At 30.1% G+C, this 27,272-nt stretch overlaps 1 pseudogene; it reads right to left on the bottom strand.

Annotated features, from left to right (window-relative positions):
* Positions 1 to 10,523: 10,523 nt before the first annotated feature.
* LOC132933341 (uncharacterized) lies at positions 10,524 to 24,275 on the bottom strand (annotated as a pseudogene).
* Between the last annotated feature and the right edge of the window lie 2,997 nt (positions 24,276 to 27,272).

Genomic DNA, 27,272 nt, shown 5'->3' with positions numbered 1-27,272 from the left:
GACATATAATGTTATGAATTTTAATATCATATTGCCTCATTTCCTTACCTATACTAATTTTTAGCACTGATATTTTGGGCCTATTTGATTTAAACATTCCAAACGATTTACATATTTGTTATTCAATTGTTTCCATCATTTTTCAAAGAAAACTTTCAACACTATTTGTTATCTTTTGATTGTTACTTAGTGCACTTGTCCACATAACTGGAGGAATATCAGAACCAGAAATAACATAATTTTCCAGATTATAATCAGTGATTTTATAGACATTTTACTCAAATGTGTCGTCAAATACAAAGACCAAGACAAAATTATTATTAACCGGTTTTAACGTTTTTTTATCGTACGCATATTGTTTTCAGTTTTCAGGTAAAAAAGTTTATAATCTGTTTTAACGAATATCAGCCCGAAATTAGGACCATCGGTTGTCGTTTGCGCATCACTAATGGTAATTTTGACCATTTTTGTATGACAGTTGTGTATCGTTCAATTTTAGATTTTGAGAGGAGCGATAAATGTATTGATTTTACAATGATATGTGTTTTTTTTGTGTGTCTGTCACCACTGTTTGGGGAAGTAAAACTGATTAGATTTTTTTACAACAGTGTCTTGTTCAATGGGAAAGTGAATCTAGTTGGTGCATTTGGGAGGACAAAATTTTAATTTCCAATAGTTTTCAAAAACGCTGTGAAAAACAAAAAACAAATTAAGGAAAAACGGGAATTTTTACTCAAAATCGATTTTAGTTTTTGGTGTAACTTTAAAACAAATGACCGTAGATTCATGAAATTTCGACTGAATGTTTAAAGTAACATTTTTTATACACCATTACATTTTCAAAATATTTTGATTTATTTTCAGCAGTTAATGGAGACTTTCAGTTTCAAATTTTTTTTAGTTTTTCATTCTATAAAAATGTTATTAATTGAGAAAAAAAATTTAAAATTTAGTTGAAAGCTCTTAATATATTAGTGTTTTAAAGACAGATAAAAATATTAAAAATCCATAGTCACAATTTTTTATTTTAAAAGCATTTTAAGTTAAAATATTGACAAAATATGTAAAATTCACGAAAATGTGCAAATTATTTTGAGTTAGAAATTCATAAAATTTTTTTTATTTCAATCAAAGATTTGAAAATATAATACAAAATTCGTTCAATTCAAAATTTAAAACAAGGTTCATGTAAATAGGTTACAATATATAAATTACTTTATTCACAATTATATCATCAAATATACTTGTAATATCATAGGCTACCGTCGTCGGTTAATTTGGATGGTTTTAAAATAGAAGCATTCGGGTTGTATGGGTTTCGGAGGTTTAATTTTTTAAGGGTTTTTAAGGGTATCACAGGTTCTGGTTAATTCGGCTGTAAGGCCCTGATTAATTCAAAAATGTCAAGTGAAATATTTAAAATTAGAACCATGATTGTTGTACTGCACAGTCTTTGTATTACAATATATTATATCTATTCGACATCTAAATAGGTAGGTATTATTTAAGTTTCAATAGTTTATTGTTAGTTATTTTTATTCCCAGCAGTGAAAGTTATTATGTTTTATTATTAAATTATAATTTACATTTCTAATGAGTAACGGGGGTTTTTTAACGTTAACCAAGCTCCAAATACATACGGTTGTTTTTTTTTTTACAAGCATTTAAAGTTTAAATTTAGACAAAATTACTTATTAAATAACTAAGATTTAAGATATTTTGTTGTAATTAAAAAATATTATTCATAGGAACATGAAAATTCTCAAGTACCTAATTTTTATCCCAACAAAAAAGCCGAGTAAAAAAACCTTAAGTATAAAAAAAACGACGCTCTTAAAGTTGTGATTTAATTTTATAGCTATGACTTTGAACTATACATATAATTTATATTAAAATTGTAAATATTATAACAGCAACAACCGATGGTCGTTATCGCCGATGTTTTATATTACTTTCAATACCCAATGATAACTATAGCTACTCAAAATTAAATAAAAATTGAATAAATAAAAAAAAACAGTTTATTTGAAGCTATATTAAAAACAGTTGTAATCTGTGGATTTTTCCGTAGGTGGGGTCAACGTGTTTCTCATGTCAAAAAAACGTACCGGTGGAGTCTTACGTATTTTTTCAGATAAAAAAAAGTATCGGTGAAATGTACATAATATATTATTGTTCTAAATCCCACCAGGTGGATTTGACAGTCACCCACATGCGTAGTACGTGTCAACAATGTGTGCGGGTAGGGGCAATGGAACACCAGCTGCCTCGTACTTTCGGGTGACAAAAACAATTTAATAGTCTATTATATAGTCTATATACATATTAAAGAATGAGAGCAGGGTGTTAATTAAAATATCCTGCAGCGTAATTACCTACCTAGGAGGATAACTTGAAAATCAATCGATTTTCATTTGAGGTGACTGTCTTGCTAGAAACTCCAACACGGTTTTCGACTTTACACAGTTTACACACGAAAAATCACCAGACAAGTACATATAACACTCCACCCACTTTTTATTTTATTTTTACTTTTTATCTTATTTAAGATGGTTTCGTGTTAGACGGGTGATAACTGATTTGCTAGACACTTAAATTCGACTGTAAAACATTCCCTCCTTCGAAACGAAATCGCAAAACGAGATTTGTAACTGGTCAGTGATTAGTGGTCAAAAAATGGTAATAATAATTTATTAGTCAAATGCTTTCATACATTTATTGACAAATATTACTGGCGGTGCTAGTGATTAGTGGTGCTTTATTTTAGCAAAATCTCAGCACACTTATCATTAAAACCTAAGATTTACTGTCTACGTCATATTAGTTTAAAAATTTTGTCATTGTAAAATAATTTTTATGTCTAGTCAATCGTATAAACCAATCATCATAGTTATCAATGTTATCGTTATTCAGTTTGTGCATACATATCTATAGGTACCTTAAAAACAGTATTTTAAAGAATAGTAACTTTTATTTTGTATTCAGAATACATATTCCAACACATTTACAAAAGGCAAGTAAGTGGATGTCGCGGTCGCTCTATTGCACAATAGGTTACGAGTGGAACACTGTAATGGATGGTGTTAAATTTGAATTCAATGATATAATATCATAATTTTCAATGCTCATAAAAATTTAATTTGACTTGATTGTAGACATTTTTTTTTTTGATAAAGGTAGGCAAACTTATGAGGAATCATGTATTACATTTTTTAACCTTAGATTTAAAAAGTAAAATTGTTAGTAATTATTCTAACTCAAAATAGTTAGCACATTTTTTTAGCCAACAAATAAAATTTTATCGATAAATTTTATAGGTTAGATTAACCAACTAGATTCACTTTCCTATCAGAAAAGATACTGTTGAAGAAAATCCAAGCACTTTTACTGCCTTAAAAGGTGATGACAGACACAACAAATGAACACAAAACGCACATCATTGTAAAACGAATACATTAATCGCTCTGCTCTGAATCTAAAAAAAAACCTCGTAAAATAAAATCCGAGGCCACAGTCAATAATATTTGAAGCTGTTCGTGGTACTGGAAAATGCGTAAGGGCCATAATAATATTGCGATTAACATACCTTTTTGAATTTTTCGTTGATACATCTGTTGGTAGGTATAAGTTTGACGCTTAATCGACACGCAATAAATACATTTTTCTTAATTGTTGTGGAATGTTGGTACTAATCTTATGCGGCCAAATTGTGTACGTTTAAAAGCGTGTAATGCCAATATGAATGTACTATGAATAATCGTTCGCAAAAATAATGACAAACTTAATTATTTAAGTTTATATATATTATTTATTTATGCATAGAATTAAAATGTATTACCCTGTTAGATATGTGTAAGTCATCAACGCACCTCTTCAACAGAATCTTCTTTTTACTTACAGAAATATTTTAAAGTTTGTAATGTAATTCATTATAATTATTAATTACACAATCTATTTCGGAAACCATTGGGAATGTTATCGGAATGAAAACATTTACAATAATTGTATATTATATTATATTATATTTGTATTATTGTATTTATGGCTTGGTATTTTTTTTTTAGGAGCCCCCCCCCCACCCCCAAAAAAATGAAACCCTGGATCCACTACTGCCTAGGTCGGTATTTATAATACTTAATTTTCTAATACTTAATCATTTTTTCTGTATAAAATCATAAATATTGTATTTTAATAATTCATGTAATATATTATTATGTCCTGTACAAGATGAAATGATAGTATAATAATTACAAAAATAATTAATTGCAATATTATTGGAGATAATATTATATTATAGATTATGATAAATTATGATAAATTATTATAAGAACGTTGAAACGTTGCGTTTCTGTATACTTCATTAATATCTTTATACCATGGACTGGAACCTTTATGATTTTATTAGTTTCGGTTTTGGTTTCAATTCTCAAAAACTCAAAATTTCAGATTCGGTCAATACCGGTTTTAACCATTATTATTCTTTGACTTTTTTTTTTATTTTTATTTTATCAATAAAGTAAGTACTATATAAAAAAATTAACATTTTAATAACCTCTATTTAGTGACAGGTATTTGTAATTAAGTGTAACTATTTCAGAATTTAGGTAATATTATAAATAACGAATTACAAAAATAATTAATTAAAATAAATAAATACATTTTAATATTTAAAATAAATAAAAATTAAAAAATAATTATTAAAAAAAAAATAAGAATGCATTTTTGAGACACTTGGGTGACCCATGTTTCGGTTTGATATAAAAATGTATAACTTATAATATATGTTTATATATAAGTGTGAAAATGAATTATATATATCTTTATATATTAATGTGAAAATGAATTATATATATCTTTATATATTAATGTGAAAATGAATTATATATATCTTTATATATTAATGTGAAAATGAATTATATATATCTTTATATATTAATGTGAAAATGAATTATATATATCTTTATTTATAAATGTGAAAATGAAAACCTTTGAGGCCTATGTTCTCGGAAACTACTGAACCGATCGTTACGATTTTTTTAAACTGTAGAGCTCATAGCGGAGAAAGTTTATGGCATTTGATCGATTCTCTAACTTAATAAACAAAGGAGTTATTAATTTTTATAAATAATGGCCTCTTACGTAATAATAAATAATAATAATAAATCAGTATTATTCTCAACTCCCATAACCCATAGCAACCATTAATAAACAACATTTTCTATCGTAAATCTCAAAATTCCTGTTTGAGAACCTACCAGGGGTGATCAATTCCCTTTTTAAATAAGTCTATGATACTCACAACGAATCTGGCTTACTATTGGTGAAAGAATTTTCGAAATCGGTTCAGTAGCTCCAGAGATGACCCTCAACAATGGTAACTAACAACTCCTCTTTATATAATGGTATAGATTAGCTGATCCCGTGCACTTAGTTGCCCGTTAAATGTATCAACTCTATATGACTCAAACTTTGTTCAATTCGTTATTTAATATTCGGTGTAGATTTGACCTCTGGGAAGAAGATAGGTTAATTTACAAAGGGTTAAATTTGTTTTTTTTATTCATCGGATTTTAGTACGGTTAGGTTAGAATAGGATTCTGTATAAATTGATTATATTAATCCACTGTAGGTGGAATTAAGTAAAAACGACAAACTTGGTATAACTTTAATACTTTAGAGTTATACACTATAATCATACACTTACGCACAAACAGCACGGGGTCCGCGATCTACCCTGATAATGTACTGCTGTGAAGCAGAGTTTTTATTCCGGGCAACGGAAAAGTTAAGATACATTTTGAACACTATACACCGAATATTAAATAACGAATTGAACAAAATTTATGTCATATAGAGTTTATACATTTAACGGACAACGAAGTGCTCGGGATCAGCTAGTAAAAATATAAATTTAAACAATATATAACGCGATAACGAAGACGGAAGAACAGTCGGTAGTAGTTACAGTCGAAGTGTCGTACAGGGCATAGTATAGAGTAAAGAGTTAACAATAGTTTAGAGTAAAGAGTTAACAATACCTGCATTAGGTTTAGATATTTAATATTATCAATGCAGGTAAGGTAACAGTTATAATTTGTATCATATAATTTTAACAATTTTTGTCATACGTTTAAGTAGCATATTTTTTTTTTTCATTAGGTCTTTTTGTTATACCTTATGACGTATTACAATAACAATGTTGGTTCTCATTTGAAAAATTTAGTTTTAATCACAACAGTACTTTCCTTAAATTGTATAAATAAAATCTATATTATTGAAAATATGGCTTTTCAGTGTGTACACTTAAAAATTACAAAATTAGAATTTGAATAAATTTTAAATTAAAAAAAAAGGCATTGAGCATGTTTGAAGAATCCCCTGTATAAAATTTATATAAGTATCATCGCGATTTGCTGGTTACTGCAGCTGCTTTACTGTTTAACTATCACGGAGAAAAAAAAATGTTTTCTGATGAACTATGTTCAGACAGTAAACACATCATTGGAAAAGCCAATAAATTCACCTTCACTCCACTCAGAATCCAAAAGAGAGGAAAAGTTTTAAAAGTCATACTCGCTTAAAAACTTGAGTTAGTTTCCCGTCAGCACAACGACGACTATGTGTACAATATATATTATTATATATATATATTATTATTTATTATCAGGGTTTGCAAACGTTATAATAATGTTATGATTATAACGTTATATTTGACAAAAAAAAAACATTGAAATTTGCAAACGTAATTATAACGGGAAGTTATAATCAAAAATACAAAAGAAATGCAACACGATTAACAAAATATACTATAAATTATTAAACGAAAAATGACGCAAAATGAAATATTTTTAAATCTTTTTATTTAAAAGGTCTATTGGTTTCGTAGAAACATTTATTTCATGCAAACAATCTAAGAATTGATTATATTATGTTCTGTATCCGGGCCATTAACCTAACCCGCATTAGTTATTATTTTTAAATTGAATAGGTAGGTATCAACACTATTTTAAATAACGATAAACGAAAAACTTGTATAACGTTTTAGTTCTGAAAAACAATAAACGTAAAACTTGGATAACGTATTAATTCTGAACAACAATAAATGCAAAAGTTGAATAACGTTTTAATTTTAAATAACGATAAACGCAAAAACTATGTAACGTTATAAATTGTAAATAACATAAAATGGATTTTTTTTTTCAAATGCAAGCCATGTTTATTATATATAATATTATTTCTTAAAACAAAACGATAAAGGTACATAATATTATTACGTAACTTCTTACTACCAACGTTTTCATACGGTGCCTAGGCTTTGTGTTAGTAAGACGTACTTAATGATTAGGTATGTTCAACAGTACTAATAATAAATAATATATATATATACTAGTTTAAAGTAGTGCGAGTTAGAAACTTTTTGTTTCTAAAAAAATATATAACAAATTATACATATAAAAAAAAAAAACGTTTTCATCGTTTTAAATTAAACGAATCGTTCAGCTGCTGTAGTTGGTATAGGAAAAACGCATATCGATTAAAAAGAAATTGACCCGATTAAATATAAAACGTCTTGTTTGCGTCGATCTAAAACCACATGAGTTCATGATATTTGGAAATTTTCCGCCCCGTGGCAACATATTTTTTCGCCCCTAAAAAGTTATTTCTTAAAATGTAAGGTACCTATTATTTTGGGTCATAATTTTTAACTCATAAATTTGTTTAAATTTTGACAATTTTTCTTTCGGAAACTGTTTTACAATGAGCTTAGAATAATAAGTGAAGCAAACAGAATTTGTCAGTTGGACTTGGTTTCAAAGTTATAAAGGAGTTTGCGAATTCCTATCCGTCGTGGGTTTTTTTTATTAAATTTCTTTATTAACAATATAATATACGGTAAGTACATTAGGTAATTTCTGATTCCACCAAAATTATAAGGAAAAAAAAACGTTATTTTTGGTATTTTAATAATACAATTTGAAGGTTTTGAAGTTGTTTTAATCTTATAACTTCTACAGACAATTTGACCGATTTTTTTTATAGAAACACCGTTAAGCGTGGAAAATACAATTTTGAAGAAAAAAATTCACGAAAATCGATTTGCATTTAAAATTTGTATTCCTTCTAATATTTCATATTTTAATTTATTAGTTACCTATATCTAAAATTTCTAGGAAAACCAATGTTAAATAAACATAATATTGTAGTTTTTATAAAAAAAAGTATGAGTAAAATAAAAATGAATACAATATTACAATGATTTCTTTATAAACATTTAATTTTTTTTAGTACCTTTGGTACCCAAGTAGTTATGGTTTATACTCATATTATAAAAATAAATTATAAACTGAAAAAATGTATTATTTATTTTAATTTCATTTTTTCTGATCTTAATTTTATTAATAATCAAGACGCAGGTATTACGTTAAAGTAAAATAAACATTTTTATTATTATTATGTCAAGTTTTACTTATTTACAACAACGCTAGCTGCGGGCTGCAATCATGCCGTTATCAGTTATCCAAAGAATTATTGTTGTTATTATAAAAATAGATTTAAGAGAATATCATCCTAAAATAAACTTTGGAGAAATCTCCACCAAATCACAATACATAAGGAAAAAAACATTTTACATCATTTCAAAGTTATTACTATGTTGGCTTAATAATAAAAAAAAGTTCATGACATTTTACCGCCCCCCAAGCTCCACCAGAAGGAGCTAAATACGGGCCTGGTTCACGTTCATGTGACGTGTTGAGAAGAATATTATATTGATTACCGTTTTAAACATCCTTAATACGCCAACTAACCTATATAGCACCCAAACATAATATTATAATAAATTGGCCGAACCAGCGTAAATGTATCTTAATATGTATTATACTCATTAAAAACGTACCGACAACGTGTATTATACGCGTATAGCGAGTTAAGATCGATAATAATGTTATGTTTATGGGATATTAAAATACCAGGACACTGGTTGTCAACTTGACGTGATTTTTATTATGTATCTATGGTTTTTTTTATTTATAATCCGACACAAAGCAATATACATTTACATTACAGTAAAATATTATTATCATCTTTCGCGCCGCGTTCTGACTTTGGTCTGAAACATAAAGACTTATGCTCGAAACTATGACGAACTAAGTACCTATAGTAGGTACCGCCCACATTTTTTAAACATATATAATATACAAAGCTGGGCATTAACGAGTTAAAAAGTAAAAGTTAAGTTAAAAAGTTAATTGCGTTTAAACTTTTCAACTTAACTAGTTACTTTTGGCTTTTCATTAACTTAATTTAGTTAACTTACTAAATTTCTTTTTAAATTAACGTGAAATTATCGAATTCATTTATCATTTTAAGAAGTAAGTTAAGTTATATATTTTGTTTTTAATTTAATTTAATTTCACTTTTTCAGTTTATTTTGTTTTCATGTCAAAAAATATTTACTGTGAATTGTTTAAATTTAAAAATGTATATCATTCGAATCTAACTTATATGGAAATATTGAATAAAGTATTAACACTATAGTCTATCTTTTAGTTTTGGTTTGGAAAAAAATGAAGTACGCTAGCGTTGTATAAACGAATTAACTTTTTTTTTAACTTACTACAAAATTTAACAAAAAGTGTGTATTAAATTTTGACTTAACTGAGTTAACCTAAAGTTAAATTAACTTTTAACTTTTGTTATTGGTGTATATTAACTGAAAAAAAATTAACTTGCTCAGCCTTATATATATGTTTTGTGCTGGACACGAAGAACTTTTTGTATCTGATTTTTTTGTGAGATTTTTGTTGTCATGGTTACTTCTTAACCAAAACATATTAACGATTCAAAAATTTTCCTTTTAGAGGAAAACACCAAAGAGTGCTTTTAGTGCTTATGTTCAAGATTGGGACTCGTGACTCTGAAACTACATCATACACAAAAACGAAATAGACAGAAAAAATCGTACACTAAGCTAGTTGCAGTCATAACTGCATAGTAATTTTAGTTATATACGACATAAGTCAGAATTTAGGTAAGGAAAAGTGAACATTTATTTTGTCAAAGCGTGCATTATAATATTATATAGACTGACATATTATTTTGAATATCGTACTTTGAACTAAAATATTATATTTAAATAATTTTTATCAGCGTCTTTCGATTCTCGACTTGACTATTTTTACTACAATACATACACATAATTCAAAATTAAAATAACGTTTGAGTCCACGAGGAGGAATAATAAATGTTTAAATTATTTTTTTCCCCCAAAGTTATAGTATAGGTTGTGGGATACCATTATCATTATTACTTTTACACAAAAACAGATTCATCGTTTATTTATAGATGATATTTCAGTCGATAAAATAATAACAAAGCTCCAATGAAGTATAAAAGCTGTAAAATTAAAAAGTTGATTTTGTGAAGGTGACATAAATTACAATATCATAAAACTAAAAAGTAATAAATTAACTGTCAGTTATCACGTTTTGGTTGACATAGTTGATACAACGTGTGTCAGTTCCTCAGACTTGTTCATCTTGGGCTTTCTTAACTTCGGCGATTTTAGCCTAAAATCATAATAATAAAATGGTATTATTACTTAGTGATCAAATAAAAACAATATTTTATTTGTATGTATAATATGTGTACTGTATATATATATATATTTTATTTACTTGGAGGGATTTGATTTGTTCCATGAGCTTTTCAATGTTTTTCTTTGTGAACTCCTTAAATTGCTTCTCAATCTTGGTGTTTCCTTGGACAGTGCCATGTTCTACCATATACCTAAGTGAATTGCTTTTTTCGTTTAAGTCATTCAAGGGGAGTTCCATAGGACAGGTCTTGGCGTACGTATCGATGGCAGTTTGGAATTGCTCGGAGGCTTCCTTAATCACATCGGATTACATAGATTTTCCTTCAAACTGCGCGTAAAAAAAAAAATAATTACTAAGAACATAAGTTACAAAAATGTTAGTGACGATGACGTAAACAACATAATTAAACGTTTAGTTAAAATATTTCGAGATTTGTCATACTGATTTACGAAGAGCTTCGAATTCGGATTTGAGACCATCGGCGAAAGCTATCAGACTGTTCTGGACAGAGGTGGTGTCATCGGCGCCGACCAATCGGGTTATGTTACTTTTCGTGGACTTTAATTCATTGAAGATCGGTGTAGTATATTAGATATATATAATATTATATTATGAATAATCATCTCTGACGTCGTATACAACGAAACTTATATAATTGACGCAAAATTGCATAAAAGGAAAAAACGAAACAACAACAATGCACCTATCGCACGTTATAGCTGCCCTGTTGTAGGTATAGTACTTTATATTACAATGGTATTATTACAATATTTTTTATACCAACATTTTGTGGAAAACCAATTTCGCGTAAAAATTCCAGTTTTTCCTTAATTTTTATGTTTTTTTTCCGGCGTTTTTTGGGTATTTTAAGATTTGACCGCCCGAAAACACCAAATAGATTCGCTTTCCGAACGAACAAGATACTGTTGTATGAGTTGCCCTTATAAATATAGGTCTTTACCCAATACACTTTTTAAAAATACAGTTGAAGTGGTAAACTCAAAGTTGAAGTTAAAAGTTCGAGTTAACCAAGTTCGACTGTATTATACTACATATTTTAACAATTTTAATTTTCAATTTTACAGGCTTAGGACTTACAACAAAATTAAATTGTTGGCTTGGTTAAACATTGTTTCTTATACATTTTTTTTACAATATCTCCAAAATAACTCAATACAATTACGAAAACTACGAATTACATTTTTTTTTTAATAATAATATATGTTCATAATAGTATACACTATTAATATATTTTTTTTTAATTATAATATGTTCAAATATGTATAACAAAAACTCAATAAAATTACAAAAACTATAAATTACAGTTTTTTTTTTTTTTTAATGGGTAATAATATTATAAGTCTACATTAGTATACACTTTTAATATTATTATTTTTTTTAAAATTATAATATGTTCAAATATGTATAAAAAAAACACAATAGAATTACGAATTACAATTTTATGGTACAAAATTGTGGTGCCATTACTTTCAAATATTCTAGTATATTTAATTTTTTTCTAATTTTTTCCAAGCTTGCAGTATAAATTTCAATTTATTTTCTTGTTCTTTTCGAGGTTTGTTCATTCGATTTTCTTTATACTTTTAATTTTTAAATAGGTTTTACTTTAGATGTCTAACATTATATTAATAACTTCATGAATAGAAAGATGTGAAGTGTAAAACTGTGAGTTATAATGTCGGTGGAATGATTCTGGCCCATTGGTCGTTCTAGGTTCCTCTGAAGGTTTACCAGCGCATAAAATTGATGGAAAAACCCCATCAGGGCTTACATAATTATCAGAATCGATCTTGAATTATATGTGTTTATTCTTTATCTTATACTTGCATAGACATTGGGAAAATACGTTTATGAAAAAAAACAATGTCATAATAATGTTTATAATGTCATGTATTAATACAGTCGAACTTGGTTAACTAGAACTTTTAACTTCAACTTTGAGTTTACCACTTCAACTGTATTTTTAAAAAGTATATTGGGCAAAGACCTATATTTATAAGGGCAAGACATATATTTCATGGAGCGCAATCGTTATTTGCATGTAAAAAGATAGAACGGGCGCAATCGTGTTACAGCTGGTGAAAATAATGTCCGAAAAATTCTGTAAGTTGCGAAACGTTGACCCCCCCCCCCCCCCGACTTAAGCGCTTATAGGTTAGATTAACCTAAGCTAACCCGTAGGTAGGTACGTATATTATATAAGTAAGAGATTGAAAATTACTTTTATTTTTTTTAACGTTTTCTTGACTATATAGTCATCACCCAAACTTCGTGTAACAATATTTTGTTTTTATTCTTGGCATTTTTACAATAGATTATAAACCTATTTACAAAAATGTACAGAGATTAATGATACAATAGACCAAGGTTATATTATACAATTTATTATTTATTTATTTAAAAATTAATAATAGCAATAATACTTAGTATTATATGCAGTCCAAATAAAAAAAAAACACGAGAGGTCATATTAAATTAGATAACAACCTAGGTATTATTATTGAGTTAGAACATCTTGAGGACATCTACGTTTAGGCAGACGGACAGTAGGCTCGTCACTTAGATGGAATATTGCACACTGTTTGCATGCGTCTTAGTTGATCTAAAAAATAGTTTGATATAATAATTAGGTAAGAACCCATTCAGTTGTTACAAAAAAAAAAAAACATACAAACACAATATACATAATACAAATTTCTCAGTCAACATTTATATGCAGGCCATGTTCTAATTACATAACCAGATTCTTTTAAAAAAAAAAGCACTTCTGCTGGTATAATATTATCTTACTTACAGCTTTCGCAAGTATCTGACTGGGTTTGACACAACTCACAAGTTCTTCGGAATCGTGATTTTATTATAATTTGTATTTGATTGCCCTTCTCCCCCCCCCCCCTTATGGTCGTGTACAATTTAAACTACATGTTTTGTTAGCTCCAAACGATGAACACCGTATTCCTGGGCCATTATACTCGGTTATTATACTACACTTCCAACGTATTTTTTTGAACAAACAATAGATGCCTAGCGTAGTTTTTTGACAAACTAATCAAGTAACGAAATTTTGAACTATGTTGAGACAAATGACAACGATTCAATAACACTGAGACAGTGACTGGTGAGCGGGTGAGTGACATTGAACATACTATTATTCAAGGCTGGACATTAACGAGTTAAAAAGTTAAAGTTAAGTTAAAAAGTTAATTTTATTTTAACTTTTTAACTGAACTAGTTGCATTTGGCTTTTCATTAACTCAACTGTTAACTTACTAGACTAAAAATTAAAAATGTAAAACAAATTTTAATAATTGATTAGAACAAAAGTTATTTCATCTGTCAGGTCTTCTTGTCACACTCTGTATATATTAGATTAGCTGCCAAAGTGTTTCATACGTATTTTTCAATCGTATTAATTTTTTTTTTATGTATAATTTAATATAATATTTATTGATTTATATTTCATGACTGGGCATAATGCCCTTTTGAGTTTTGATAAACATTAATAATCTAAAACATAATCATAAGTTAATAATCATCTAGTATTATGATAACAACGACACTAGATATAATATTATAATTATAGTGAATATTATATGAACGGTAACAGTTGTAGTCAGTTTTTAACCTTAAAACTGCACATTGTATTTGTATTTGTACATATACGTATTTTAAATATTTTTGAAAATATGTGTCTCTATCTGTACTTGAATACTTTTTAAACGTATCTTTTACAAGACTGACGAAGAGTAAAAATATTTAATTTGAACACGGAAACATATTATTGCAGCCTACTATAATAATATTATTACTATCGTTTATCGTATTACAATATATTTCGTTTTTAATTAAGCGGCGCATTATTATTAGTATCGCAGAATAATGTAGCTTTTTGTGTTGCCTTACACACAGCTGTTGACCAGAGTACAATCATAGAATACATTAAATTAAATGTATTCGATTATACAACATCATTATATAGATAATAGGTATAAATTATAATAATATTACTGTGGTGATAATCATAGTGACTACAATGTATTATAATAAATAATAAATCGTAAATATATTAAATAAAATGTGTTCGTTTTACAATATTTTGCTAATCAGGAACTCAGAACGAGAGCTTTACCGCTACTCGGCTTGTAATAATGTAACACATAATATAAAATATTATAAAACATAATAGTGCCACACACACACACGCACACACACACACACACACACACACACACACACACAGAGAAGACCGCACATCATAAAATATTATTTTATAATTATAATTATTATGATTATTGTTGTTGCTGTGGCGAAAAAAGCGATTCGACGGCACCGTTTTCATCCTGAGTTCCTAGTACCGAATATAACCATTTTGAGGAATAGTGGGCGGTCCGATTCACGATAACTTTTATGAAGTGTAGCCAAAATGCCAAGTTGCGGTCAGTTGTTTTTTTCGACCAATTTCAATCGATAGAATGCCGAAATTCATCAAACGGTTTCTACTGCGCGTGTGCGTATCCTTATTACCCGAATAACATCAAAGAAAACGTAGTATAATATTATCAAATAAATAACAAAATGATAAAGTAAAATATATACAAACTGAGCGCACAAATATATTATTATATTATTTTTATTACATTAGTTAATAGAAAATAATAATAATAAGAATAATAATAATAATAATTATAATAAATACATAATCAAAAAAATCATCAACTATATTAGGTTTCATTAATAGAACTTGTCAAGATTTTACAAATTCCGATGCCTTAAAAATTCTGTATTTTTCACTAGTGCGTTTTTCTCTGGAATACAACTCGGTCGTATGGTCACCCTCTAGTGTTGCATGACACTCGGGCCACGTCAGACACGACAGTGCTGGGGAGAGGACCGGCGGGCGACACCCGTAAACCTCCGCGGCTCTTGACTAGCACTCAGTGCTAATATAAGTTCTAAGGTTGTAGCTGTAAAGTATCAAAACCCGGGAGCTACGTGTCTGTCCAATTGTATACCTATTTGTATATAACAATATTATGTAGGCTAGAAAAATATCTAGTTTCAATCGTAACTTTAATTGTTGTACAAATTTTAAGTATTCAAGCTAACAATATTTTACGTACAATAACTTACGATTTAGATTAAGTTTGTAAAAATATCAATATAGACATACCTGTTATGTATTTATTTTTATACTTACCAATAATTTCGAATGTATTACCATATTACAGGTGATAAATATTTTTATTTATATTATTCAATGATAATAATATAACATTAACATATCAATAAACATTTTAAATACTTACGTGGAATCTTGTTTTAATTTTTTAATTCTAAGCTATAAAAATTGAAAATTTTACACATTTTTAACTGTAAAATAATTTGTAAAGTTTCAATTTGATAAATTTTATCAAAATTTATACTTTAATTGCTTATAAAAATAAATATTGCCTGTGTATTTTCGTATTTTTAACTGATATTGTAACAACTTACAAGGATCTTTGTATTAAATGTTCAAGCTTTTTAACCCCACATTTTTTATAAGCATTTAAAGTTCGAATTTTGAAAAAATGAATCAAATTTTAAATTTAATATTTATTTTGTAGTTAAAAATTTATAAAATTATCAATTTTTATAGCTAAGGATTGAAAATTAAAACAAGGTTCCTCGTTAATAGTTTATATATAAATTACTTTACTCACAATAATATCATCAAATATACGTAGTTATATTATAGGTTGACAGACCGATTTCGCTCAGAATCGTTTTTATCATACAATGATATTATCATGACAAATTAGTTAGATGTCATCACAGTATTTTGATAAGCATTTCCCGCTCTTTACTTCACCTTTATCGTAGTTCATCACTTCGTATTGGCTATCAGTCATACATACATACATACATACATATATAACATTGAACAAAATGAGAAGTGGAGAACTACGACATGGGACGGAGGTGAAGGAGATGCGCATACAGCATACTTACCTTATGAAATAAAAAAAGAGAAAAAGAATTAACTACCACAGAATCAAAGAATAAAATACCATAGAAGAACAACGAACATTTATTGGTATTTGTCGAAATAAAAATAGTGACTTTGTAAAATCAATACATTTTACCTATCCACTCAGAATCTAAAATATTTATTAGTTAATGGTTGGAAATAACGTGGGTCAATCAAATTTCATTCAAAGGACAAAATTATTGTTTATAGCTAAGGCGATAAAGGGGTCACATGCGTGCTGATAATGATAACAATGAGTACCTGATACTCTGAGTGCCTCGGTAAAGGTATGGTGTGGGGAGACCTTATTTAGTTATACCTAAACCACGGGTACAAGGAGGGGAAAAGTGTGTGCGACTGCTTCACAGGTGGTGCGGTCATCGGGTGGTGGAGACCTGAGGTCCGTAGGATAAATTGCCATATCGCACGTCGCACTTATAATACACCTGTAATATGTATAATATTATAATAATTTATGCACTTTCGTGTGCGTAATTAGCGCTAGACGTCACAATTGTTTATATTTTTATTTTATTTTGAATAATGAACGCCAATTGACAGTTAAAAAATGGTGTGCATAAATTTAATTACACCATTCATTATAAGAGTGGCAAGATACAGACAACATTTGAATTGATTAATATTAAAATTAAATGTCAATAAAATTGTTAAACAAATATTTGAATATACTTTAAATTTACACGATATGTTATGTAATTTTCACTAATTTTGAGCTGGTCACGGACATTTTCAAAAATGAGAGAAACTTTTATGAATTTCTTTCTCAAAAATAATTTACAAATTTATAAAAAAAATGTCAAGGGTATATTTTAATATATTATGTATAGTAAAAAAGAATCAAAATGATTTGCATGGAAAATGCTAATACCTATGAATATTCAGTAAAAATTTCAAGTGTCTACGATCGTTAATGTTCGAATTAAAAACAATTATATCGAATATCCATTAATCGGAATTCGTTAATTTGACACTGAATATCAAATGAGTATCGTAAGAATTTTAAAATTAGACGCTCGTAAAAATGTATGTTACGTATCGAAAATCTTTTTTTTTTGTTTATTGAAAGTAGGCAATTTTTTTGGAGTATAAAATGTTTGGTATGAAAATAAAAACTTTTACAAATTTCTACATGGAAAATATTTTCCAAATGTTCGGGATTTTGATGAGTTTTGTCAACATGTGAACACACAGTTTTTGAAGATTATTGTTTTTAATTGTGAAGTTTTTACTATCAAAACATTTTTTATCAACAATAATCTTAAAAAAATGTATTATATATTATAATAGGCCGTTTGTGTATTCAGCTACAGCCAGTATAATATACTATAATGTTATCTTATATATAAATGTGAAAATGAAAACCTTTGAGGCCTATGTTCTCGGAAACTACTGAACTGATCGTTATGATTTTTTTGTTTTTTAATTGAAGAGCTCATTACGGAGAAAGTTTATAGCATTTGATCGATTCTGTAACTTAATAAACAAAGGAGTTATCAATTATTATAAATAATGGCCTGCGTAATAATAAATAATAATGATAAATCGGTATTATTCTCAACTCCTATAACATAGAACCTGGAGTTGGTTGAAAGTCGTACCTCTCGGCTGTAATTATACTGCAAAAATATAATATGCTATATAATCTATATGACTCAGATTTCTACAAAATATGTTGTTGTATAAGTACCTACTTACTCTTAATATGGTACTAATCTATATTTTGTATTTGCTATTATTAAAAGCAGAGTGTCATTACTCATTATAGTATTTCTAAGCCAATAATATAAAATTATTTTAAATAAACAACAGTTGAAATTTAGTCGTCACAGTCGACGCGGTCCCGCATCGCCGCACCGGTCCCGGGAAAACGCGATTTGAATTAAAATATCGTTTGCCCGCCATGTCTTTTACAGTCGTCCACTCGTCCACTCGTGCATCCTTGCCCCATGGCATTATAGCGAGAGAGGACCACCGGCCAACCGGTTGGCAGATCGGTTGGCTCATCGATCTCTTTTGTTCATAGATAATAATATAATATTTTAAAGTAACACGTGGTCAATATAAAATATATTAAAATAACAAATACGCAATATATGTTTTGTAAATATTTTGATTTACACAGTTGATGGAGGTACATTGTACTGGAGGTAAGACGCCGTTGTTTCCGCCGTGGCTTATGTTGGAAAATATACCATATACTTCAGGACGCGCCGCGATTCAGCGACCGTTCGCACATATTCTGACCTTTTCGTTCTACCTACGAGTAATTAAATCAAAAATTAAATAAACTTATTTAAAAAAAACACTCACGTATATCAGAATATCATTGCGCTTGACTTGAAATATTTTGATCCTACCGTTTCCACATATAATAAGTACTATGGTACACTATACGAGTGATTTCGATGTTTCTGTCGGGGGACAACGCAATAATATCAATATTGTTATTCTATGTGCACATGTACAATTTATACATAGAAGACTGGCCGACGGCAGAAATGTCCATCGATTGAACAATGCCCATAATGCTGTTCACGAATATTAAAATGATATTAATGTGTGTGTGTGTTTGTGAATGTGATTATTTACTATGTTAGATGAATGTATTGATTTTTAAAACAATGTGTGTTTTTTCCTCCGACTATTGTGAAAAGTACTGAGAAACCAAGACTCAAACTAGATCAAATTTGTTGCCACAAAGTTAATAACCAGTGCATTTTGATATATATTATTCATATATACACCTACCTAATATTTTGATATTATTACTAAGAGGACGCAACACCCGTGTGTGTCTCTGTCTTACAAACGCGTAACATACCAAAACTAATTTTTTTATTCCATTTTTTAATTTACATTTATTGTACACACTATAACTCACTTAAAAAAAAAATTATCGTAAAAAAAAATTCCAACAAAATACAGATAATGTTCTTACCATCACGTTACATAATAATATGTCGATTCACTATAATTATTATAAATTTTAATATAATTTTTTGGTTTTTTTTTTTAAATCTTTATGGTGGGCTAGCTGTATAACCCGACTTCACTGAGGGATAAATGAACAAATCTATAATACAGCACTATAAATGAGTATACCGATTTTGTATATCTCAGTTCAAAAGAAAATTGACGTCAGTGTACCTCACTTTGTGTGATATCTCTACATAATAAATGTAAATGCATGGGCATTCCACTGATCGAGAGTTGAGTTTAAACATTTCTTCATGTTAATTTCAACAATATAGGTTACCTATGTTTTACTGCCTAAAAAACTTAAAATTGAACAGTTTTTTTGTATGCAATAAAATATTAACATAATGTAGGTAATAGGTACACTATTTGTATATTTATTTGTTATATACATATTATATTTAGTCATATATATTTTTTACACGTATTTAAAAACAGCGGTAAGTGGATGTGGCTCTGCTGTACAGTATCTTACAAGTGGATCGTTCTATAATGGATTGTATTAAACTTGAATTCAATGATTTAATATCATTATATAAGAAAAACGATTCTGAGCGGAGACGGTTTATCAGTCTGGATTTTTAGATTTTTACTATTTATTATAGCCTTTAAGTTGAATTAATATTATAATATTGTAATTTTGTATTCGTTGCTACGGTAATCGTTAGAAATTAAAATACCATTTTAAGTGGTTTTTCGTTATTTGTCAGTAGTTTTTTCCGTGACATTAAATAACCATTGAAAAAAACGAAAAATGACCTCTTTAAAGTACCATCTTGATCCAATTTGTTAAAAGATAAGGTACTATATATTGAAATTGAAGCATTCCTTATGGTAGAAATTTTATATAAAGGAAATTAAAAAAAATAATAATAAACACCACTGTAAAACCACTAGCTTTCTCGCTCCGCTCAGAATCTAAAATATATAATTATTAATAATCACAAATTATAACTTTAATATTGTATAGTTAATTAAAATTAAATGTATAACAAAATAATATATAATTTTCAATACCCAATAATAACTAACTTCTCAAAATTAAATAAAAATTGAATAAATAAAAAAAATCAGTTTATTTGTAGCTATATTACAAATAGTAGTAATCTGTGGCTTTTGCCGTAGGTGGAGTCAACGTGCTTCTCATGTCAAAAAAACGTTCCAGCGGAGTCTTACATATTTTTTAATAAAAAAAAGTATCGGTCAAATGTACGTCATAATATATTATTATAAATCCCACCAGGTGGAATTGACAGTCACCCACATCCGTAGTACGTGTCAACAATGTGTGCGGGTAGGGGCAGTGGAACACCAGCTGCCTCGTACTTTCGGGTGACAAAAACAATTAAACAGTCTATTATATAGTGTTTTATACACCGGTACTGTGCGGGCAGACGACGCGGCAGGGCACAGGTCATGCGTGAGCACGGTGCTGAGCGGACGGGCAAAGACGTCAGCGAAGTACGACACAGGGAAGTATATATTAGAGAATATACGGTCGACGAACGATGATGGCCGCCGGGCGTCTTGTAAAAGATACTTTTAAACAGTATTCAAGTACAGATACAGATACTTATTTTCAAAAGTATTTAAAATACGTATCTGAATACATCGAAAAAAGTACAAATCAGGGCTTGCAAACGTTATTATAACATGATATTTGATGACAAAAAACGATTGAAATTTGTAAACGTTATTATAAAGGAAATATATTTTATATTATTATAAAAAATAATTAAATACCGAAAAACAAAACTACGATCAACAAAATATAAATTATATATATTATTATCATTAAACAAAACATTATGCAAAACGTAATTTATAGAATATCATTTACGATAAATAACGAAAAATAACGGAAAACGTAATTTATAGAATATGATTGGACAAAAAATAACGGAAAACGAAATATTTTAAAATTTATTTATTTAAAAGGTCTATTGGTTTCGTAAAAGCATTTATTTCATGAAAACAATCTATGAATCTAAGAATTGATTATATTATATTCCGTCTTCGGGCCATTACCTACCCACATTAGTTATTATTTTTAAATTTAATAGGTATTAACACTATTTTAAATACGATAAACGCAAAACTTGTGTAACGTTTTAATTGTAAATAACATAAAACGGAATTTATTTTCAAATACAATTCATGGAATAAACAAAAATACTTTTAAAAAGTATTTACAGACACTTTCAAATACTTCTTTTTTTATGTATTTTACCTATTTTTACTTTGGCTTAATGACTTTATAGATAAGTTGAATCATTGAAACTGAATTAATTTTTTATTAATTTTTTATAACTATTGACTAATGAGTAATGAGTATACAAACTTGTACAGGATAGGTACTGAATAAATAGTTGTATAATAGGTTGTATAATAACAGGCGTATAATATATTTTGTGAATATGCAATATTACGTAATATTATTATAAATTATTATATTATAATATATCGATTAATATATTCAATTTCTCGTATCATAATTATTTTTTTTTATGTCCAATAACCGTTTTCCTACATTTGTAAGATTATGAAAATTACTGAAAATCTAGGCTTGTGACTGTAATTTTACCCAAACACTATTTAAATCAATAACATGGTCGGCGTATTTTAGGACGCACTTACACACGTATTGCATCGCATGAACGATCAACCCTCGTCAGAGGATCCAAATGCGAGGGGTGAGGGTGTCTACATATTCACAAAGGGGATAGAAAGTCTGGAACAACACCCATATATTATATATATATATATATATATATATATCGTGTACATGAAAACGACGTCTGAGCAAAATGTTTTATTCAGGAGGGTTGACGCTCGACGATGTTTAATAATATCGGGTGGTTACTGATGATTCACCACGAGGGTCTTTAAAGAGGTACAGATCGCACAGCTGCCATAATATATTATACATAATAAATAAAAACATATACATGTGAAAACGAGATCCACCGATAAACCACCATATTTTTATTTTTTGTTAATTGTTTACTAATACATGAATACATAATATGCACATGGTGAAACATTTAACGTAAGATACTCAATTTTAAGAAAAAAATTTTGAACATATTTCATTTAGATGATTTTAAGTCGTTACCAAAACAATATTTTTAGAGAAAAATTATATATTAATTATCGTTGTCGTTTTTAGGTACTTTTTTACTTTTTTTTTATTTGTATATTTTAACGGGCGTACCCATCGGCACAGACCTTGTTGGCTGGATAGGAAGTCGTAATGTGACATAATGTAACAAATAAAATATACTAGGTTTAAATAGAATACATTTATAACTTACTGTTAATATACAAATGTGTGAATGTATCATATAATTAACCTAACCTGTATCATATTAATAATTATATGGGTGATTAATCATCATAAGTATTTATTATATTATTATATTTATTTTTTTGTGCGGAATTTACAAATCCATTTTTGTACCTGTATATTTTTCAGACGTAATTTCCACGTATTTCTTTTACCTGGATATTTTCCCGGCGGAATGGACATTATTTATACCCGTTCATTTCGGGTGGAATTTACGATCCCCCGTTTAAACGTCCCCGCACGCACTTGTTATCTGAACGATATAATCATTCAATGTTTGCACATGACAAAATGTAAATGTTAATTATACCTAAATACTGTTTCAAAAATATATATTTTCTTTAACTTTTTTAGGTGGTGCGATCAAACCACACACACACACACACACACACACACACACCCGTATTTTCCCATGGTTATCGTATCGTAAAAGCATACTATATATCGTAATGGGTTTTTTTTTACTCAGTATAGGTTTGTATTCCACCGAGATCCGAGAGACCAGATTTTTGGTATATAATAATATTAGGTACGTGAACAAGCAGTAGTTTTCGTAATTACGTGACGATGGCAATGGACGAGAAAGTGTCAAATCCTATAGACGCAGTGACGCACATAGGTCATAACTGGTGGAAATATTATAAATAGCTCATATACGAGTGTTATACTAACTTGTACTGCTGTGAGTAAAAAAAAGCGTATACCCGAGGATACCGACATTTGAGTAAATACTTTGACGTGTCTCAGTGACCATATTATAATCAGGGCTTGAAACCGATTGAAAAAATTTCGATTTCGGTTTCGATTTTGGATACCGGTTTCTAATTTTTTCGGTTTCGGTTTCAACTTTCCAATATCGATATTAGGAAATTTTGGTTTTGATTGCTGGTTTCTACATTTTTAAAAACGGATTTAAAGCAGACTTTAAGTTATAATTATAAATAGTTTTATTATACTTAAATAGTTAAATACTTTGTGACGTCCAACGCAAACCAATATTATTATAATTTATAATTGTACTAGCAGGTACCGTAGGAGCGCGAAATGCGACGAGATAGATAAGAAATACTATCCCGCGCGCCTCAGTCTCCGCCGATCCAATACTGCACCACCGTTCCGGCAGTCGCACACACGCTCCCCTCCTAGTACCCACGGCCCAGAGTACCGGCCACTCATGTTATCTGTACGTATGTGACCCCCTCCCTCACCTGTCGTGTTCCGTGCCACCAAAGATCGCAAAGTACTGACCAACACCAGCAAAAGCCACCACTACCTTTTTTCCCGTCTGAGCTCCCGGTACCATGAGCGAGTAGCAAGCGTTTCGCTGATGCGCCGAAGGGCGGCACAGGACACACACTATTTTACTGGTAACGTTTTGGTACATCTTTATTATTATTCTCACCGTGGCCGGTACTTTTAGGGTATTATTACGATATTATTATTATTATATTATTATTATTATACTTATTATTATTATGGTACATTATTGTTGTCCTTCCGCCGGTAAACCGCTCCGTCGGAGCCGTGTGGTGAGTAATGTTTATATTTTATATTATTATTATTAAAATGTATTATTATTATCTTTATAACTTTACTTTGACCGAGTTTTATGCCTTCGGCTTTCTCGGCACCAACTTCAATCCAAAATTTATTCAAATAAACTTATATATATATATTTTTCCCCAAATTGAGGTGTTATTATTTCACCGTCGGTCACCTTTCCTATTATTGGGTCAAATGTATTCCCGTTCTTAGATATTAAAAAAAAAATCCACGGCACTCCGGCTTTCGGGTCTCGGTTCGTGGTTGGCGACCGTGAAATGTTCGAGGCGGCCACATGACTTTCGAGAACATGACAAATATGATCAAGCAGTCACAGATGGCGACCGTGACAGGACCGAAAAAAAAAAAAAAAATTGTTCATATTTATATTGGGTACATTTTGGACAGTAATGTGACCGGCATTTGATTAATATATTTGACTGTATTGTGGGTATCCGAATAATTATTTTATTTTGGTATGCTATGTTTAATAACGGAAACGGCGATGACCAGTAAAAGTGAATAGTTACGTAAGGTCGCGACGACGTTGACCGGTCAAAGGCCGGAGTCACACGCCAAGTACGTGCGCTGTAAGGCATTGCCGCGACGTCGTTGTGCGATAACGCCGAAACAGGTATCCGTGGAAACAATTACATACAATAGGGTTGATTTAATAGAATATAAATTATAATAATCCGTGTGTAAAAAGATATATAAAAAAAAAAAAAAGGTTTAAATCGATCGTGGTTTCAGTATCGACGATTGTCGCGTTTTCGTATTATTCCGTACTAACGACTCTAATTGTTGTCGTTCAACACGAATAATTATTTTTGAATTCTCCTAGTACTGTATGAGTACAACTATTATTCGTTAATCATTCTTTGTGTAGTATTGAGTTATTTTAGTTATTATTTTTTTTATTATACTATTCATGTGAATTATGCACATATATTCTAATATATCCCGCGCCACGGTGATTTTCAAAATTTTATTACCAAACAAACTAGTTTGTTGTTCATGTGTCGCCCGGCGTTACCGGTGATCATTTTCATTGATAGATTAATTTCATAACTTATTTCGCTATCGACATATTTGTCCTAGGATACTCATTCTCGTTTTACATATTGTTTTTCTTAATTAATCTTTTGTCGTAAGACAATTAGATACTTATTTATTTATTTTTCTCGCTGTTTGGCAGTCGTATTAATATTGTTTTTGTCCTCAATATAATTTGTTGACCGTTTTCTGTTACTTTCGAACGTCTCGTTGTGGGTTGTCTGTTTTTTTTTTTGAATCTCATCAGTCGTAGCATCTATATTGTTTGACCTGTTCGTGGATGGACAGTGCCGGGAAAAGAAACACCAAGCCACCAGTCCGATTAATCGATCAAATTCTCCAACCAGAAATTTTAACCCCGTCCGGATCCAACATGCCTCCTGTTGTCACAACGTCTATTGACACTGGAACCACTGAGACTGTAAAGATGATCTATAGTCAATCCACATACAAGCCGAGCACCCCCGATCAAACGATTCAGAATATGTTTAAGCAGTTACTGGCAAGTCAACGGTCCAATGAAGCCGGAATCCAGGTCATGAGGGGGGATATGACTGCGCGGTGGGATGAATGTTTGGAGAGGTGGCAGTCAATTGATACACGAACCACAAAATTAGAAGATGACATGGCTCGTTCTGAACATCAAACGGTTAAACTGAACGAAACTATCGGACGCAACACCAACCGTATAATCTCGCTGGAGGACGATGTTCGTACAATCCAGAGTGAGTTGAACCGTTTTGTCGAACAACCACATCCAACACCACCCGCCAATGAGGCAGCTGGGTTACCAACGCACACCCCAGCACCGCCAGATATGTCCCGAGGTTTTCAATCATTTAAGGGAAACACCATACCTACATCATCAACAATGAATCCCGTGGGTAATTATACAATGTTGAATACCACAGGTGAGGGTCATTCGTCATTTTTTGGAAACGAGGAAGCTTCTCGCCAGTGATTGCAGCACGTGACGAGAGCCAAAACCCATCTGCCTGCAACCAACCATTTTCGTCTCCCATTGATTTTCCTGAACGCACTGTGAAACGTCCTGAGCTTCACGTCGAAATTTTCGGAATAAGTACGTCCGCACTGTTGGATTCTGGTGCGTCCATATCTGCGGTCTCCGAACAATTTTTCGTGACCATGAAGAGTCAAACTAACACCGCATCGAAACTGTCTACGCTTCCCGTAACGGGGGTCACTATTTCCACCGCCATCCAAGGTCGAAGTAAGAAGATCACCCGGCAAGTGTATGTACCACTAAGTGTGTTTGGACATGAAGCTCCATGGATTTTTCTGGTTATTCCCCATCTGTCCACTGAAATGATTCTCGGCGATGACTGGCTTACCCAATACGGTGTCGTTTTGAATTATGTAACCCACCAGGTCGAGTTCCCGAAATGGAACACCGTTTCGCCATTCCGGCCAGAGATCGGAGATATCACATCTACCCAGATAACCCAGATCATCGTACATCATGAACTAGACCGACTCATGCCTACTGCAATGGAACACTGCATATCTGACATTTCTTTCGTAAAGCAAGTCTCTACGCTGACATCCGTTCCGTGTGACCCATTGGTCTGTGTCGATCATACACAATCAGTTACCGATCCACTTGCAAAACCATGGCCCGAGTGTATAGTAAATTTCCAAGAGGTACCGGATAAGGAACGATCAAAGCTCATAAGTCTACTGG

The sequence above is a fragment of the Metopolophium dirhodum genome, chromosome 1 (assembly GCF_019925205.1).
Source record: "Metopolophium dirhodum isolate CAU chromosome 1, ASM1992520v1, whole genome shotgun sequence".
Lineage (NCBI taxonomy): Eukaryota > Metazoa > Arthropoda > Insecta > Hemiptera > Aphididae > Metopolophium > Metopolophium dirhodum.
The sequence above is the reverse complement of the archived record's forward strand: the minus strand, read 5'-3'. Positions and strand labels throughout refer to the sequence as shown.